Source organism: Lactuca saligna, chromosome 1 (assembly GCF_052625555.1).
Source record: "Lactuca saligna cultivar CGN05327 chromosome 1, ASM5262555v1, whole genome shotgun sequence".
Taxonomy (NCBI): domain Eukaryota; kingdom Viridiplantae; phylum Streptophyta; class Magnoliopsida; order Asterales; family Asteraceae; genus Lactuca; species Lactuca saligna.
In genome coordinates, this window is record NC_136417.1 from 9,106,078 (window position 1) to 9,125,064 (window position 18,987).

The 18,987-nt window shown below is 33.6% G+C and overlaps 1 long non-coding RNA gene across 1 annotated transcript; it reads left to right on the top strand.

Moving 5' to 3' along the window:
* The first annotated feature begins 5,470 nt into the window (after positions 1–5,470).
* Positions 5,471–7,863, top strand: LOC145048044 (uncharacterized). The gene is made up of 2 exons (XR_013682702.1): positions 5,471–5,667; positions 7,532–7,863. It is a non-coding gene; the product is annotated as an uncharacterized LOC145048044 (long non-coding RNA).
* Positions 7,864–18,987: the final 11,124 nt, after the last annotated feature.

Sequence of the window (18,987 nt, forward strand, 5' to 3'; positions counted from 1 at the left end):
TTGTCGCTCTAATAAATCGGACATTCTTGTAGTGTAGGTTCGGTTATGGTATTTTACATCCTGATTGCTTCTTCATAAATTTACATGTGAAGTTGGATTAGAAGTATATTTTGTTCTGGTTTTACGATTAAATTACAAATATGATATTTTAAATTTATTGTTTGAAATTATATTGGTTGCTTAATTATAGGTGGGACATCAACAGACAAACGGAACATAAAACAATCATTTTGCAGTTACAGATCTTTGTGTAGACCCCTGATATTAATTCATCGATCTTTGAAGTTGTTCAAGTGTAAAAAGTTCTTCAGAGATATGTTTTTAAAAAGGAAAACTCTGATGTTTTATTTCTAAAATGCAAGTTGACAGACCCAGGAATTTTGGTGTTGAGTTGCAACCTTTCTACTAAAAGTATTTTTGTTTTAATGGTAAGTACCTAGAGTCTTGAATGTCATAGATCAATCTATAGCTTAAGGTGTTCCATATAAAAGTTTATATGCAAGAAGTGATAACTTACATTCATTTATCTGTGTATTATAACATATCCTACTTTCATTTTTTTTTTTCTATTATAGTATCTTATTTTGAAAAATCTACCATGGTATAACAACATAATCCAAATACAAAGCAATTTATTATTGCTATAATTGATCTTACTTTGACTTTTTCTCATCATGGCATCTGATAAGCATTAAGGTAGAATTGCCAGAATTGATAGACTCATTTCTATATGATTGAATCAAAAGAGATGATTACAAGGTTTTCTTGGCTTTTGAGAGGCCAAGTCTCCCCAGAAGGGCGACTTCTACTCAATATGTCAAAGATAGATGACTGACCAACCTAAACTTATGTTTAAGCTAAGCTAAATCGAGCCAACTAGGAGAGTTATCAAATTGCCCCTTCTCTAATCTTTTATTACATACCTGGCACTTCTACTTATTTCCCTTAGAGCTACTAAGAAGTGTAACAACATCCTACTTTGAAAAAGCTAAAAATTACAATGCAAGAAACTAGGAGGCTGCCATAATAAAAAAAGTAAACAAATAGGTTGCTAATTCATGCATCTAGCGCTATATCTAAAAACAAGAAAGACATTGCTATTTCTAGCTCATGAACTGCTTACACTAAATGAAAGTACATTGCTATTTCTTGAACAAGTGGTGTCTATTAGTGTAGAAGATCTCATACCCATAAGCTTAGAGACTTCATTAACATTAGATTTCTTATGGATAATTTGTCTGGTGTTTTGGTATAAACAAATGCAAGTCAAGATCTGTTGAAGAAGATGACATCATTAAAATATTCGAAGTGTTGGAAAAGTTGCAGGGAAGTTTGTATTGATAAATAAGGATGTTATTGCAGCAACTGCTGAAGCTGTTAAGTGTTAAGGTCTCGATGCACAATTTATTGATTAAGAAATAATATTCGTCTGAAAGACGGGGATTACGAAAAGATAACGAAATGACGTAAAGAGAATGCGTAATATTCAGCATCAGCGGTAATGTTTTATTTAATTTATGTGTGTTTTAAACCATTTGCTTTAGAAATTATCTATTTAAAATTCTGTTTATATGAGTTATTTTGGGTTGGAACTTGGGTAATCAGACACATGTTGATATAGAACCTAGTTTTACGATTATAGTCATAGGACCATATTGTGTGTTTTTTTTTTAAATCATATCACCTTCTCTTTCGGTGTCCATGTTGAAAAAACCAGCAATGATTTTTTTTTTTTATAGAATTCATCCTTAATTAGAATGACTTTTATATCATTTTCCTATTTCAATTGTCTAATACCTTGGTTGGTGTCAGGAAGTTTGCATTTACACATTTCTAGCATTAGACAATTGAAATAGCGACTCTCTCTGTTAATGTGTTTGTGTTTTAACTATTAAACGCCTCACCTATATGGATATATCAAAATTATAATTTTATTATTGACATGTCAAATATGGAAAATAAATAAGTAGAATTACAATTTAATGGTGTTTGTGATTAAGTTTTGAAACTTATTAGTTTTTCAAAAAGTCTAACAAATTAAAAAAAGTATTTGCTAAAAAGTCAAATATGGAAATTATTTTTTCTTTAATTTTTCTTATTTGTGAATTGAAGCATTAATTTATTATTATTATTATTATTTTGTTTTGTTTTTTTTAATGCCGTTACGGTTCATTTTTTTACTTGGATGCTCCATAGTTAATCTCGTTAGCAATTTTATGTTTGCACTTATCATTATCTTATTTCATCTATATTTGTTATAATTTTAATTAGAGTATATTACAATTTTGATGTTTAAGTTTTTTTGGTTTTCTATTTTTTTTTATAATTTTGGTTATTTATGGTTTTTGTAATTTTTTTTTTTTTAAATTTTGATTCGCGTAAATAAAATAGTTATATTTACAAATATAAATAAAGAAAATAAACATAATTTTTTTATTTACACAAATCAAACTAAAAAAAAAGTTACAAAAACCATAAATAACCAAAATTATTTAAACAAAAATGAAAAAAAAAAAAAATCAAACACCAAAACTGTAATATACTCTAATATATTCATACATTTTACACTTTTAAAAAAAGTTCTTTTTTTTTATCAAATTGATGAAAATAAAACGAATCAACAAAAAAAGTAAAAAAGTAAAAAACAGTATGAAAAAAATTAATAAAATAATATGAAAAAATTAATAAAAAAATGCAAAAAAACCAAAATATATGAAAAGTGTAAAATGTTTTAATATATTAGAGTATATTACAACTTTGGTGTTTGAGTTTTTGTTTTTTTGTTTTTCTATTTTTCATTATTTGAAATAAATAAAAACAATAAATAAATAATGAATAAGAAAATATAAAAAAATACAAAACAAAAGGTGAAATAATGATAATGATAAATGCAAACATAATGTTGCTAACGATACTAACTATGGAACATCAAAGTAAAAAAAAACCGTAACAACATAAATTAAAAAAAAACATCAATATTTCACTTCACAATTAAGAAAAAAACATTTCGATGTGGTTTATCGAATTTAGGTTTATTTACTTGAATCAAAATAATTAAAAACATTAAAAAACCATAAATAAATAAAATTATAAAATAAGAATAAAAAATAAAATGAAAAAAAGATAAAAAAAGTTATCTAATTGTTGAATATATATATATATATATATATATATATATATATATATATATATATATATATATATATATATATATATATATATAAATACACAAATGGTCCTTGAGGTTTGTAGTGTATTGTAATATTGGTACAATGGCAAAATAGTTTTTTTCATTAACATCTAACAGATGAAAAGTTAGATTTAACGGCATTAGGACCTTTCACATAATTTTACAAACCACAAGGACCAATGCGTGACTTTTTGCTAGGAAGTCCTCAAAGTGCGATATTATGTAAACCACAGGGACCAATTATGAAAATTTGTCTAACTTATTTAGATAAAACGACTATAATACCCCACTAAATAAACCAATCATCTTTATACAAATCTTCCACAGTTCCACCCTCCATTCTTGAATACGAGTTCACGCCATTGATTTTTCTTCAAACATATCTTTCTTTGTCATTTAATGTATATAAATTAATACAAACACTAAAATTTTTATTTATTTATCAACCTATAGTTTTTTGTCGGCGTTAAATAAGCAAATCCCAAACATGGCTTGTATTATTTTGACTCACATAACATAAGCCAACTCATTTTGCTTTGTTTTGCCATCTTTAGCATTAGATTTTGCATGCAGTTGTGTTTCAATTTGGATTGCAACAAGTCGGGTTTGGGGTTGGTATTGAGTTTTTAAGATAATACATCTTTGTGCATCTACGTACAAACAAGCAAGCGTCAAAGGTCCCTTTAATTTAACATTACAGGGCTAATATATAGATTGTGCATTCAAAGTATTGATATCTGCCAATCCTTTAAAGTAGTATCATTCGATTTTATTGCCAAACGCCCAAACTATTTATCAACCAATTGTTTTTCAATATGCAAACAGTAATTTTCACATCCTTGGGTAGATGACTTCTCACGTTTAAACGTTTAAACTCTCCTGCCTAGTGCCTTCTTTTTCTGGCAATATCTTGTCCCTAAATACCTATCATGTGCAAGGCACATGACCATGACCTTATCTTAAATAATGGTGTTTACAAAATTATTGACTACATCCTTATACATCAATTATCTTGGATTTCAGCTACAAGATCCAAACATTTAAAATAAACCTACTCTTAGACAATTGACATTAGTAAATATTAAGGCATTTAAAATAAACCTACTCTTAGACAATTGACATTAGTAAATAGTAAGGCAGTATCATGGGAAATTTGAGTAGGTCAATAGTCATGCATGCTTGAACATCTTCATGCTAAGAGCATTCATAATGGTGAGTTTAATGGAAGAGTTGAATGAGGTGGCAAGTCTATGTATCATTCAATGGATGAAACTCAACCATTGTGAGATGCTACATTTACATTTAATGGATTTGGAGTTTAATGGCCATTGATTTCTTCAATGGGAAAAAAGAAAGTTTTAATTCTTAAATATTTACTATAAATTATATTTTGTAACATTCTATTGAACTTTGTAGAGTTTAATGCACTGTAGAGAAAAATATAATAGAGTTGTATGGATTGTAAAATGATGATGTGACAATCCCGTGAACTCTATGTAGTTCAATGCATTGTGGATGCCCTAAGTCAGTACAATTATACAACAACCACAAGCACCGGAAGTGTCGAAGGCACCAAGAAGCAATAATACCTTTTGTGTTGCATCATCAGAAACCAAACCTTGGGATTTAATTATTTAAACAAAAAGCATGACATGGTAGCCATACCATACCTGCCATTTTGTATTGCAAAGATAATATCCGAACGAGGGACTGGTTTGATATAATGCAGTATAAAGAAAACCACCAAAGAAAGTCGACCCAAATATAACCAAGAATTCTCCCCAAAGCACTCTCTCGTTGCCACTTATAAATCCTGACATCATCATCACATAATTAATTCCCCAACCAAAACCTACTTCCTGGAGAAATATAGAAATGATTTAATATATGTAGATTACATTGAGTTTCATTATTTATATGGGTTAGATATGATAAATTGTAAAGGGCCGGCCCAAGGGGAGTCTATGGGGCATAACTTTAAGGCTAGTTATTGCTGTTATACAGAAATTTTGTAGCCCAATCTCGTCAATTCTTGGATCCCGAATGCAACAGCTATTTTATTTGCGACTGGGGAGGAGGATTCAAAGGCGGCAAACAAAAAAATAGGAGGGAATAGAGATATCTTTTATACCTCAAAAGTCTTTTATTTTGGTAAAACGACTTTCAAAGTAGGTTTTTAAAATGTGGTTTGGTTGGTATGTAAAAGTGAAAAGTCTAAAAAAACATAACAATGCGCGTCTTTTGTCTGGCCTATATTTCCTTCTTGACCAAAAATTTAAAATGAAAAGGACTTTTTCAATCTGCTTTTTTAGGATTTTTTTCCTTTTGAAATAGATAAAGTCAAAAATTGTTTAAAAAGATATCTAACACCCTAAAAATTTCCATCCATTGCGCCGATTTCAAGATTCACAACGACGCCATTCATCCTGCCCTTTTAATTAGCGAATCAATTGACAATCTAAGACTTCATTCGAATGGTAACTTCCCATACGCCCTTACCTGCATCTACGTTTTTATCTTCGCCTCTTTGGCTTTCAGTATTAATCGAAATCTCAATTTCATCACCTCTCTCAATTTGTTATTTTGTATCTAAGCTTTCATCGTCTGATTCCTCAATCCTCACGGTTGTGCGATAACTCACTCTTTGTAGAAAGAAATCAAAATCGCCCAACTATTTCTGCTTCTTCTCCATTTAATTTCTATTTTGTTAAAATTGTATGCTTTGTGCTTTGCAAATATTGTTTTCTTTTCATATCATCATGTAATTTCTTGTTTATCGAATGTTCAGTAAGTATTGACTAAATGTTTATTTTATAAAATGTTTAGTGAACTAGTTCTTATTTTGCTCAATGTGTAATTTCTAATAATATCATAAAGGAACTCTTTAGTTCTTTAATGTCTATTGTAATTTGAAACTGATATTCCTTGAAGGAATGCATAAATTTACATGCGGGGAAAAGATTTCAAAGATATAACTTCTGAATGAAAATCTGTACAGTGCTGATGTAGATTTTTCGTCATTTAGTCCATAACCAGATAAGAGGGATAGATGTACTTTTATTCAAAGATATTCACAGATTTTAGTCTAAGTAGACGAAACTGATGTAGAGTTTTGCAATTTCTGATTTTCAATACAAATCTATTTCTTAATTTATAGTTTCCTTTTGTTTTCTAGTTGTTAAAAACATTACATGAACACTAGATACTAAATGCAAGCAGAATCAGTTTCTATGTATGTTGGTTAGCTAATGTTTATATGGTGTGGTTGGGTTAAACGAACATTAGATGCTAAGATGCCTATTCACCTACAGAATAATCTGTTTAAATTTTTTTTTTATATCAAATAAGTTTTTATCTGTATACAAGAAAAGGTTATAAGATTTTTGTAGTATTTTGGTAGAACAAAATTATAAAGGCATGTCTTATAAGTTAGTAGCCCACATCCCTTTTTATAAAATGTAGGTTGAAAACTTAGGCCACTAGCCCACATCCCTTGACCTTTTAATTGACTATTTTGTGAATTTGATTGTATTATGATCAAATTTTACCAGTGTCATTCATATTTTAATTTCTGTTTTGTTTGTTTGTTTTCCAAATTATTTTGTTGCAACTTTCAAAAGTTCTAATTTTTGATTAGCAACTGGACACAAAATTGATGGATAATATTTGTTTATTAAGCTATATATTTGACAAGGCGTGTTGTTAGAAATATATAAAGGAGAAATCGAAGTCATATTTATGGACTACTATAACTCAAGAAAGATCAAATGGGTTAGCAATTTTATCCACTGAGAAATTGTTGTAGGTGATGACAGCAACTTAGGTTGTATAATTCTGAATTTTTGAAAGCATAAAAAGTGCACCATTTTTATTTTATAAACTTATGTTGTATTTGAGTTCCATATAGGGGCATATTTAAGTTTCTTCGCGGGAGCATTGAAAATGTAAATGATCTTGGTGGGTGACTAATTTTAATTAAAATTTGATGGTGATTTAGCTAAAATGTTAATAAATGGAGTTTCATTTTAGCTCAAAATAATTAAGTAAATCAAATGAAACTTGCTTAGATGCATCCCATTATCCCAACTATCTTCGTGTGTCAATTTCTCACAAACCCAACAAATATTATAAGATTATGTGAAAAAAATTGTGTAGTGACCTCTTTTGAAACAGAATCAATCAATAATTGTACAGAAATCTCGAGCGTTTAAGTTTATATGAATCAATAATTGTACTATAAAATGAATTAAAGTTATAACATAGTAAAGTAAAATCAACAGATCTCACATTCCTACAAAAAGAATTTACCTTGATGTACTGAAATGTAGCTGATGACAATAGCAGGTAGGAATGGTGATGGTGAAGATGGTCGGAGGTGGAACTAGGGATGAGCATAGGCGGGTACCCGTCTCATTTGACGAGAAGCAGAACCAGAACACGAACTGACGTTTCCTAGAAAGTTAGAACCAGAACCGGAACCGTTCTAGGCGGTTTTTTAATTTTTGGAACCAGTCGTGGAACCGGCGGTTCCGATTTCGGGAGCGAGTAACCCGGTTAAATTAACTTTGTTAACTTTTGTCGATAAAACCGCAACTTAGTTCGATCCAAATCGAATCAAGTCGGACCAAAGAGGGACAAAATTGGACCAATATATTCTAAACCGGTTTGAGTAACGCGCGCGCGCACACACACACACACACACACACACACATATATATATATATATATATATATATATATATATATATATATATATATATATATATCAACCGATTTCAGCGGGTACCCAACGGGTAGCGGTTCCGAAAAAATGAGAACTGGAATCGGAACCGCTTAAGGCGGTTCCATAACTTTAGGAACCGGAATCGGAACCGGTACCGTTTAAGGCAGTTCCAGTTCCAGAACCGACAGTTCCGAGACGATTCCGGTTCCAAAAGCAGGTACCCAGTTCTGATGTTCATCCCTAGGTGGAACACTGAAGACGGAGACGATCGGAGGTATAATTGGCGAAGAGGACGGAGGTAGCAGTGGTGTGAAGACAACGTCAGTGGTAGGGAGTTGCGGGTATGGCCATACGGTGTCGCGAGATCAAAAATGGAAATTGAGAAAGTGAGGCGGTATGTTTTGAGATTTTGAATGAAAAAGCTTAGCAACACACGCAAAAGTGTGTGTTTCTAAACCTGTATTGTATTTATTTTTGTTTGAGTAAATTATAGTTTAAAGAAATTAGACTGCACATCCTAAGTTAATTTAAAAAGACCATTTTATTCTTACTTTTATATTTGGTTTTTCTTAAGGTAAATTACACCGATCGTCCCTAATGCTTGTTCCCAAAAGTACGTTTGGTCATTATTTTCAAAAATTTATTCGGATCGTCCCTCGTTTGGTTAAAAGTTGCACGTTTCATCTCTTGTTGGTTTAAATTTGCATGCTTCATCCCATACGAGACATAAAATGACTATTATGTCATTTTATTTTCTTTTCCATTTAATTTAATGTTATAATTATTGTTATTTATTTAAAAATAAAAGGAAAAATAAGGCAACCACCATCGGATCGAGCACACCACCTCCATCTTTCAAACACCATAATTTCATCGCCACCTACCCAGTTCCACCCTTATTCCACCTTTCTTCCTCAAGCAAACACCTTATACCACCTTAAAACCCACCATAATTTCCTACCTCCTCCTTTGTCGGGTTACACCACCATTGGAACACTCTTGTCGCACTCGTGTATACCGTCATAACCGCAACCAACACCCACTTTAAACCTAATATGGATATTCCATCAACAATTCCCTTTTGATGCAAAATCATACACTAAAAAGCATCCACCTCTAAACCAGTGACGGAGCCAAGGTCAAAGTAAAGGGGTATCCCGAACCCATTCAAAGGTTTAACTTGTTGAGAATTGAGAAGCTTGTGTTGCTTATATACCAAATGTATACGGGCTATGTTTCATGTTATGACTGATGTGGGACAATTTTAGAATTATAAGAAATAAAGTTGAAAGGATATAGGCTAGAAACTAATAAACAAAAAAATACACCCATTTCAATGCCAAGATTCGAACTTCCAACCTCTAAAAAAACACCCTACCACCATAACCAACTGAACCAAATAGAGCTATTGTTATTTTCTCGCAAAACACATTTATATTAAGAAACACAACATAAACAAAAAATTTCGGAAAAAAATATACTACTGAAAATTTTTTTAGCGGCATCCCGGGATACCCCGGGATCCAATGTAGATCCGCCAATGCTCTAAACACTTCACTAACACAACCGATCTATCCCTCAAAATCCCTTTCTAAACTGAAGAAATTTCTCCTCCCCAACAAACTCATATCTCGCATCGGATACGTACCGGGTGGCAGACTCGATTTCTTCCAACTTGAAACTTTGTAATGAGTTTGATTTGGCACAAAAGCCTCTGGTACCACTGAAACTAGGGTTTCAATTGGAGGCGGAGGCGGAAAATAGCATATTTGTTCTTCCTTTTCTGTTAAATGAGGGTGATGGTGTAGATGAAGGGTGTTGGCAGGAGTGTAGTTGAATGGTGGTGTATAGACGATGGGCGATGGCGGTGATGGTTGCTCCGATGAGTACCTTGCACCTATAGTGGCTGAGATAGGGTTTGTGCGATGCACAAAAAGAAATATAGGAGACGTGTGGTCGTCAGATAGGTTGTAGAAGAGAGAAGACTGTGGCTGAGTAGATTTCGTTGGTGGTTGCTTCATGGTTGTCAGCGGCTTCATGGTTGTTGTCCGTCGATAGTTAGAGAGGAAAAGGGGGAAACGAGTATGGGGGAAAGAAAAGGCGGAGGGAGGGTGAAGATACTTTTTTTTTTCTTTTTTCTTTTTAATGTAAAACTAATAAATGAATAAAAGAAAATTAAAAAAGAAATTGTTAAGGGTAAAATAGTCATTTCATGTCCATAGGGACTAATCGTGCAAGAAAAAACAAACTCAAGGACAGTACGAGTTAATTTTTGAAAATAAGGACTAAACACGCTTTCTGGCATACGCACGAGGGAAGATTGGTGTAATTTACCCTTTTTCTTATATATATATATATATATATATATATATATGTATATGTATATGTATATGTATATATATATATATATATATATATATATATATATATATATATATATATATATATATATATATATATACTAGATAGGTTGAAGGCTCGTGCTAAGAACGGACCACAAAAGCACAAACAGTTATCGTGCATGGTGCAGTAATGTTATATATGTAATAACATATATATATATATATATATATATATATATATATATATATATATATATATATATATTAGATGCTTGATAAATGTATGTTAATGTGTAATATCCCAAAAAATCATGACCAAAAATTTCGTTTTTAATTATTTAATAAACCATAGTTATCGAATCATTCCATCCAAAAACATAAGTTATGGTATCAAATCAAAGTATCATATCAAAACATCATAGTGAACATCCCAGGCTAAACATCGTGGTGTGTGCAATGCAATCATCCCGAGCTCTTCACTTAGGCTCTGAGTTGAGCCTTTTTATTGGGCTTTGGTGATTGGGCTATTAATGAGCCATCCAAAAACAAGCATATGGACTAGAATAATTTAATGGGCTTTAGGGTAAGGTCCCTGTAAGGGGTTTGAGCCCAATTTGGAAAATTAGGCCATAACTGGGCCTTTATGATTATGAGATATTGGACCATTATAATGCCACATGTTTGGATTGGAATAATTGGTTGGACCTTAGGGTAAGACCATGAAGAGGTTTGGGCCCAATTTGGAAAATTAGGTTATATGTTGGGCTTTGATTCATAGTTTAACTTTTGGGCCTTTGGATTGGGCCTTGAGCTTGAATCAAGGTAAGATAGGGGTAAAGAAGTCTTTTACCCCAAGCATGGACTTATGGTTATGTGTTGGAACCCAATTATTAATTGGGTGTTATTTTGATGTTGACAGATTTAGGAATCTGTCATCCAACTGTTAGGGTTTTGTCTGTGGGACTTCAGCAGTGTGAGGTGAGTTTTCCTCCAGTAGGAACGGGTCGAAGGCACCAATGCTGGCTCGTTTATATATGTTTGTATATGCTGGGCTTTGGCCCGATGCCGGGGGTATCCCGATGTAGCTTAGATGTTCCGGAATTCGGTCCGATGCCTGGGCAAACCCGATGAATGTTTGTATGCTTGATGTCTTCGTGATTCTTGCATGTACTTGTTTATGTGTTCCATACTTCGGTCTGATGTCGGGGCAAGCCCGATGAAGGTTTAGCTTATGTGTTATGTGTTTCAGACTTCGGTCCGATGTCGGGAAAAGCCTGAGGAAGGTTTAGCTAACGTGTTATGTGTTCTGGACTTCGGTCCGATGTCGGGGCAAGCCTAAGGAAGGTTTAGTTTATATGTTATGTGTTATATGTTTCAGACTTCGGTCTGATGACGGGGCAAGCCCGAGAAAGCTTTATATGTTTATGGTCATGTGTTATATGTTTGTTGCTATGTTATATGTATACCGGAATTCGGTTCAATGCCGGACTTCGGTTCGATGCCGGGCAAGGCCCAATATATGCTCTTATGTGTTATGTGTATGGTATGTGGTAGTTTGCAAAGCTTACAGTTTTCAGTTTTGGTTTCAGGTACTTTCAGTAGCAAAGGGAAGAGCACGGGATGGTTGTAGTGCACAGATCATTTGTCTAGCCTGGGATGTTTATACTCTGATATATTTTGACAGATGTTATGATATTTTGAGTTACACTATTTATGATTTCTATATGATGTTTAATGACTATGGTTTTCTTAATGATTTAAAACAAAATTTTTGGACTGTATTTTTGGGATGTTTCAAGTTGGTATCAGAGCCTTGGTTTGAGGGATTCCAGCACACTTTCAGGTATGTTTGAACTCAAACTAAGGAATTGGTATAGAAATTTTCAAAAGAAAACCATGTTTATAAAAGTATTTTGAGAAAAGAAATGAGTTTTAGAAAAGCAAAAAGAGTTTTGAAAAATAGAAAAGGGTGTGGTGCATGCAATCAGCCAAGCTCAAGTAAGTGCTCCCAAATTATCAATACAAGTTCATGATATGATATGCTTGTGAGAACTGCATGCTAGATTAGGACTAAGGATCTAGGAATGATGCATTATGTGCCTACTATAAGTGTATTAGCTTTATGAACTGCATGTTAGTACAAATTAGTTAGTATGATGGTCTGATTAGAATATGCTTGATTATGTGTACTCAATGCTAGAATGTTGCTTGCTTTGTGCTTTTAGGAGTTATAGTTGTCTTTTACTAACTAGTAAATGAATATGTTAAGTTACATATTGTGAGGACTAAATAATTTCAGAAGGTTAGGTCTAGCTCTATTTCACAGCTCTTGTTTAAGTCCTACAGTTGTAGGATAGGATCTCTCATTTGAAGAATTATCTAGTCTGAGTGATATGTAATGGTATTTGTGAGCTAGTTAGGGGAAGAAAGCAGGGAATTCTTATGCAGATGATGGCGGAGAGTGGAATGGTGATTACCCTAGGGAAAGCCTAGGATGAGAGTAACGCGTGCAACATTAGTAGTAAAAGGGACTTGGTGAAGTCAAGGCAGTTCTTGAGGAAAGTACGGATAGATGTGGAATATAGTATTCACGAGGTTGTCAGATAGTGATAGAGTGTTGTAAGTCTGTGGGTGTAGCCATAGCATTCACAAGGTTGGCACATAATGCTAGAGTGTTGTAAGACTGCGGGTGTAGCCGTAGCATTCACTAGGTTGGTAGATAGCATGGGAGTGTTGTTAGATCACATAAGGAATAGTAGTACCCACAAGTTCGGGTGTAGTAGTGAGTGCGTGGAAAATCCACAGATTGGTTTATGGATTTCCCGTAGAGGGATTAAACCTGGTGGAGCCAGGGATAAGACTGTCGGAACGCCACTACAGTTATGAGATCAAGGAAGCAATGGACAGCTTAAGGTTGTTTGTGATATAAGGCTACCATTGGTCAGGTAGCAATCACTTTTAGCCTTGGAGTTGGTGACATCAGTACTCGACGTATGGACTCGATTAGTTAGATAAGAAGGTCGTTTAGACTCCATCGGCTAATTGTGACTTTATTTTTAAAGTTATATTTTTAACAGGCCGGGACATGATTAGTCCGTTAAAATCTCACAACTTCTTCATCCGATGTCCATTTTTGTCTCTCTTTTTATCGGTACGCTACTAATAATAGATCTTCGATTCTCGTTTAGGTTGTGTCGGCTAAAAACGCTCGATCTAATACTCGAACTTCGGGCTGTACACCGCTATACCGGAACTTCGAAAAGTCATAACTTCCTCATACGATGTCAGATTTGGGTGTTCTTTTTATGGACGCTCTCAGGTTAACATATTCTACGACTTTCATTTAGATTACTAAGGCTAAAAGTCAATCTATTATAAATTCACTATTTACGTCTTCCCGGTGTCGTGTCGGTTCCGTCGCGAAACTTATACGGGTCATAACTTTTTCGTTATAACTCGGATTTCAGCGCTCTTTATATGTACGGAAACCTTGAGACATATCATACAACTTGGTTAAGATTATTTATTCTAAATAATATTTTGTCAAAAAGTCGTTTTCGACCCCTATTATCTTTAAATTGACTAGCCCGGATCTACGGGTGTTACATTATGTCACGTTTGACGATCGTTACGTGAAGAAGCTTCAATCAAGCGAATATCCATTGGAAGATCTCTTTCCTAAAACAGGTCATGTCACAGTTCCTATATCCAATCTGTTTGAAGAGTACATGCTGCTCTTTGATGAACCCAAAAAGGACATCAATTCTGAAGCAAAAGCAACAAATAAAAAAGTCGATGAGATCAAGAAGATAATCGACGATGCCACTAAGGAAATGGAAAGAGAACCTCCAACATCAAGAAAACCTCCAACCTCAAGTGAATCACCAGAAGAATGCACTCCATTGCAGGGGGGGTTCGACAATGACAAACAATTCAGATCCGCCTTTCCAGGGGGAGAACCCATATCCAACCATAAACCACAAAATTCCACCCGAGGAGGAGAATTCTGAACCAGATGTTGAAAAAGTCTCATCATTCGAGGGGGAGAATCACAATACGAATGATGAATCAGATGATCAATCAGAATTCGAAGAAGAAGTCAATGCTGAACTGGATCCTGCCTACGATCCAAACTACCCTCCTCTCACTAAATGGACAATAGATCATCCAAAAACACAAGTGATTGGTGAATCATTTGAGGGTGTCCTTACACGCTATCAAATCAAAGCGAAGGAAACTTCTTTATTCTCTCAAGTGTAATATTGCATGTTTAATTCGTTTTTATCCAAAATAGAACCAAAAACTGTCAACACTGCACTCGATCATTCTGATTAAGTACAGGCAATGCAAGACGAACTCAATGAGTTTGAGAGAAACCGAGTTTGGAGATTGATTCCTACACCAAAGGATGCATCTGTGGTTGGTTTAAAGTAGGTGTTTCGCAATAAAATGGATAAAGAAGGCAACGTCATAAGAATCAAGGTGAGACTTGTGGTGAAGGGATACAGTCAGGAGGAAGGTATTGACTATGATGAAACCTTCGCTCTAGTAGCAATGTTAGAATCGGTGCGAATCTTTCTGGCATATGTTACACATAAGAATTTTGAAGTTTTTCAAATGGACGTCAAGTGTGCTTTCCTGAATGGGGAGTTAGAAGAAACCTATATGTTGAACAACCTCCATGTTTTGTGAATGATAAATATCCTTATCATTGCTACATTCTGGACAAGGTAGTTTACGGTCTGAAGCAAGTCCCTAGAGCCTGGTATGAAACTTTAACTCGCTTTCTAAAAATGTCTAAATTCAAACAAGGTTTGGTTGAACCAACCTTATTTCGCAAGAAAGAGGGTGACCACCTGAGGATAGTTGAAATTTATGTCGATGATATTATCTTGGGTTCCACAAATCCCAGCCTAACAGCTGAGTTTCGCAAGTTGATGGAGACTAAATTTGAGATGAGCTCAATGGGTCTAATTAACTTTTTCCTTGGGTTAAATATTAGACAGTGACCAAAAGGAACTTTTATCAATCAAGATGCTTATACAAAGGCATTACTGGTGAAGTTCGGCATGATGGGAGACTCAAGAATGAAGGTTCCAATGGCATTTGGAACGAAGCTAACTCCATCTTTGAAAAAACCAGCTATTGATATGACTCTCAATCGACAAATGATAGGATTTCTAATGTGTCGACGTTGTTAGTGCTTGTAATATAAACCTTTGGCATCGATGGACTTCATGCCTATTCCTTAGGATGAATCCTTAGTAATGAGTGATAGTTGATTCTTATGGTAAATCCTTACGAAATGAATAAGATAATAGGGATTGGGTAATTGGGTTGACTGTTTGATGTTTAAGCATAATAAATTTATTTATTGTGGGGTAAAAACCCTATATGCTCACCAGGCTCCCAAGCCTGACCCACTCAGTTTAATTGTATCACAGGTATCGATACGAAGTTGCTTTACACTGAGAGATTAAGGAGATGTAGATCACTAGTGAAATGAATGTAAGTTCTGTTTATGCTTATGTTTTTGTATTGACGATGACATCCCAAATGTTTTAAAATGAATAAAATACGTTTCTTCGAAAATGCTTTGATAACATATTTATCATGTTTTTCTGGGAATAAATTCCGCAACATTTATTATTAAAAGAGGTACTCTGATTTTCATAATGCATAAACAAAATCGTTCTTTTCTGGCCGTGAAATTGGGGATGCCACATATTTAGTTGATCATTCTGGGACGTAATCATCCTAACGGGGAGATAATTGTAACGCCCATAGATTCAGTCTAGTTCATTTAGAGATAATAAGCATCAAATTTTTTTGATCGAAGATTATAGAATAAATAATCATAACTAAGTTATAGTACATGTCACAAGGGTTTCGTACATATAAAGAATGCTAAAATCTGAGTTATAACGAAGAAGTTATGACCCGTCGAAGTTTTCAGAAAAACCGGCACGACATAGAGAATCGTAAAAAGTGAGTTTACAATAAATTACTTTTTAGCCTTAGTGATCTAAACAAAAGTTGTAGAGCACATCTCCACCTACGCATGGATATAAAGAACGCCAAAATGGGGCTCGTATGCAAAAGTTATGATCTTCCGAAGATGTATATGTGTAAGGGCATGACACGTGGCAGAAACCCTAGCCGCCTCAAGTCCACAACATGAACATTAAGTCCACGACCTGAACTTACCCAGAACACCCTATAAATAGCAAGTTCGACCCTTTCATTCCTTAAACCAAACCTTCTTTCCTCTCTCTCGTTTGCTGAAGGCGTTCCACGTTACAAGCCCGAAGATCACGAACCGCTGACCGTTTCTAGTTAGAGTTTATCAAATCTCGCTACTAAAGTGACTGTATAGTTCCTTTCCTCTTACACATAGATATGAAGTATTTAATATAAATTACGTGTTATGTGTGCATATTATCTGTGTTCTTGATATCTATGCTGGATGAACGATTTATACATGTTTTAAATGATTTAAATACTTCATATCTATGTGTAAGATTAAAGTAACTATGCACTCACTTGTTAAAGTGATGATTCCATACTTGGGCAGCGCTTCGCTTCTAACAATTCTATTTTGCTTCGACGAACTTAATATCAATACCGCTAGATTTTAGTCTATTATTTATTACGACTAATAATGAGTGATATTGTTTTATAAGTGTTAAACAATACTTTCCAACTAATGTATACAGACAGGGGACGGACATGAAACACCCGAGAGCAGGATCATTTTGGCATATAAGCACTTCTGAAATCCAACAACCCTACACGGCCCTTCAAAACAAAATTCCCGTACCGCGAGTAATTAAAAGATATTATAACAACACTTTAGTTTTTATAATACTTAGGACATATATTGTTTATAGGTTCATAATAACGACTTATGACTATAAATATAAGTTACACCAAAAACATAATAATGTAGTTAACTTACCAAGCTTTTACCAAAAACCGGGAAATTACGCAGGCAGAACTCTGACTCTAAAAGCTTCTTTCATCGACTTTTTGATGACCCGGAGTTTCTCTTTCACACCTTAAGTCTAGGAGAAATTGAACAAGAAAGAAAGAAGGGTTCTTAGAGAGAGTTTAGAGGAATAAAGTAAGGAAATATGAAGTATTCATCTTCTATTTATTGGGGTTTGATCATAAAGTAAGCCCTAAGTTTCGTCCATATATCCAGTGTACGAGATTCGTTTTCTACGTTCTTCATATCTACATGTTGATATTTAAAAGTACATCAACTTTCATTTAAACCTCGTTGGTTAATTCTCATTCTATCTCAGATTTACGAAACTGTATCGAATTTATCGCGCTCGAAGAGTAAGGACTAAGTTTCGTCTATATTTTTAACATACGAGCTCTGTTCTCCACGTTATTTACCACATGTTGGTATTTATGAGTGCTAAAACTTTCATTTAGACCCTACTAATTCTCATTCTATCTCATATTTACAAATTTGTATCGAATTCGCCACACTCGAAGAGTAGGGATTAAGTTTCGTCCATATCTTTCGCATACGAGCTCCATTTTCGAATGTCTTTTTATCGTTGAAATCCTATCAATGATATCTTCATTTGTCATTTAGATTATTTTGGCTAAAAATCGATCGATCTAAAATTCGATTTCCGAGCTGTACACTGTTACGCTAAATCTTAGAAAAATCATAACTTCCTCAAATGAAGTTAGATTTTGACATTCTCTATATGCACACTCTCGGTTTAACGGCTACTATGACTTTTGTTTAGAATACTAAGTCTAAAAAGTAATTTCTCAAAATTTACTTTTTACGATACGCAGAGCCATGTCGGTTTATCCGTAAAACTTTAATGAGTAATAACTTCTTTGTTATAAATCGGATTTCAGCGTTCTTTATATATCTGGAATCCATTTCAAGACCACTTCAACTTTCTTCAAGGATATTGGGTAAAATTTTCATTCTAGTTTTGACGTATATTTTTATTATTATTTTACTATATCATTATACGCACATATGTTGCACATAAATCACATAATTCTCAAATAATTCCCTTTCATTACTTCAAAATAGGTTACAATCGTTGATCCTAACTATTACATCATTATGATAATGCTTAGACAGAAACGTGGGTATTACAACAACCATTACTGGTTTTAACAGATGAAGATCAAGCATTAAAGCAAGCCATTGATTCAGCTTTTATCAGTAAAAGCATAGATCGTGCATGTGACATATCATGAAGAAACTGCCAAAAAGGATATTTTTTTTTGTATATTTTTGCTTATGTTAGTCATATATGATTGAATCTATTTGGATATATAAATGATTATAATCACATATGATTTTAGTCATATATTCATTAAAGGTTAATACATTTAAGATTGTTAATAAATGTTATTTTGTTGTAACAAATTCTAATCGCATATGATTAAAGTGCACTATTTGTTGTTTTATGTTTATAATAACATGTGATTGAATCATTTTAAGTTATGAGATGTTATTATTACCTTTATATTTGAATATTAATATGTGAATCACATGTGATGTGGAATTTCTTAAAAGCACCGATTTTAAGAAAAGATTCAATAAGCTTGTTTGAGACATGTATATTGAACATGATGTTTTTAAGTGGAATTGTGAACTGTTGATGAAAGAATTTAATGGTTCAAAGATATTTTTGAAAATAAGGAAGCATGGGTACCTGCATGTTTCAGTGATTTTCCAATGTGTG